Below are 2,224 nucleotides of genomic sequence, written 5' to 3'. Positions count from 1 at the left end.
AAAACATGCTCCTCAAACATTGAGGTATTATTACAGTTCTTAGGTATGAACTTCCAGTCTAATATTGGCCGCAAAAGCCACTTCTCATTACCCAAAATGTATACAAAGGGCGGATGTGTCAATGGTATTTACAGAAACGTTCCCCAGGGGTATCAAATGGCAAATCCCTTATGTGCCATCTGCTGGAACTTAAGCATCATTATAAAAGAAGGAATGACTTTCTGTTGTTTGGAAACTTGGAACACACAAGGTGACTTCAACAGCCCAGAGGCTCCCAACTGTCACACACTTCTACCGCTGTCATGGAGGTGAGGTGGAGGAGGCTGCAGGGCCACCCAGCATCCGGGGATGCAGGCTCTCTGAGGTCCCAGCAGAACCTCACACCGGTGGTCCTGCTCCCCAGCAGAACTCAACAGGGGACCTATTTGAAAGTAAACCAAAGATGTCACAGTTTGAGTCCCCTCTGAAGCAGACATTGAAATGGAAGATTAGTATGAAGGCATTTCATTTGAGTGTCCTTTGGAAAGGAAAGGAGGCAGGATTGGGCAGGGAGAGAATTTGGGCAGTGTCTTTGTTGATACAAATGCAACAAAGGCCTCAGCCAACTTCTTGGTAGCTCTAAGCTGGAATGGCCCTTCTAGGTTTTCCCAAATTTCAAAGAGGGGTTCTAGACTTTACAGCCCCATGTTTACTAGGCACTGGATTTGGGCTTCTGTGAGAGGTTAGGCAGTTCTCTTCAGCCAGTGGTAATTCTAAAATGGGCTAAGCACATGTCTGAAAGCCTTCAACAAACTTCTCAGAAGCTGGACAATCATTTTCTCAGTTCCAAAGGGAGAATTTGGGCAGGACATCACAGTATCTCTGACAATCCAACGCTTCAGCTACTTGACTCCACTTGCTTTATATATGAGGCTAATTGGTTTCTTCATTGTGCACTCTAGGGGCCTCTTTTCTTCAGGGAAATCAATATGAGAAAGTTTAGTGGAGGATACAGCCTTTGCTGCTGCAGCTGGTCTCAGGGCTGCCACTGAAACAGCATCTGTCTTCCCTACTATCTATTCTAGAGTGCCTCATGTTCAGTTAGCAACTCTGCTAGTCTAGATGGTTATTTAGTTGGGTGACCAATATCCTCATCTCAGGGGAGTCCACGCTGCTGGTTACCATGCTCTTTTGAGGATACTGCACTTGTCCATTTGCCATTGACATTGGACAAGGGGGTGCCAAGAAACATTCCAGTGGACTACCTGAGTGCCAAACATAATCCTTCTTGTCCCCATTGTGTAACAGCAGCCCTGCCTCCTCCTGGTAATCTGAGTTAATTGCTTCCTCCAGGCTGAAAATTTTTATTTTTGTTTGTTGGTACCTTGGTACAAGGAATACATAGTGTCCAGGCAAGAGTTGTAGCTTAAAGTGCAATGAGACTGTTTCTGTGTTCCCCAGTGACAGGACTGCAGAGCCAGGAAATGCGAATTTCTCAAGTGAGTCACTGAGAATGATGGTAAGCAGGGCTACTCCTTCTTCTAGCATTTCATTCCAGACCTGTGTATTCTATCTATTGGGATCTTTGCACTAAATAATAGTAATTGATTTAGTGTGTATATGTGTCTTGAAACATAACAAACACCGTTCTTTGGAGGGTATCATCCCTAAGCTAACACCTCAGCTGTACCTGTAATAGGCCATTAAATTCTCTATGGGGATATCAGCTACTGTGGTGATAGGATCAGTAGATTTTATGGTCATGTGCTCACTGTCACACCAGCTTTGCTATAAAATGGGCCCATAGGTCTGATGCAAAGTTATAGGAGATGACGTGCCAGCATATAAAACATTTTATAAGTCCCTGGATAGCGGTGGCTAGTTGAGGCTCTGTGGATAAGAATGTCACACCCACAATTAGAATATGTGTCAGTTACTGACAAAATAAATCACCGCCCCTTCCTGGGATAAAAAGGATCAAATGTAATAGACTTGTAACCAAGTGGCCAGCTTGTTTTCTCAAGGGACAGTGCCATATTAGATGCTTAGTATTGGTCTTTGTTGCCAGCAGGTTGGAATTTTGCAGCAGTAATGGTTATTAGCATTGGTGAATGTGAAGCTACCTTGCTTAGCCCCTGCTTAGCAACAATTCCTACCTCTCTGGCTATTCCATTTGTGCAGTCATTGTACCAGCACTGTGATGGTTGATGACAGATGTTGACTCATATCAGCTGGCTGAATAATT

This window comes from Pongo abelii, chromosome 4 (assembly GCF_028885655.2).
Source record: "Pongo abelii isolate AG06213 chromosome 4, NHGRI_mPonAbe1-v2.0_pri, whole genome shotgun sequence".
Lineage (NCBI taxonomy): Eukaryota > Metazoa > Chordata > Mammalia > Primates > Hominidae > Pongo > Pongo abelii.
This window is presented reverse-complemented; position numbering follows the sequence as displayed.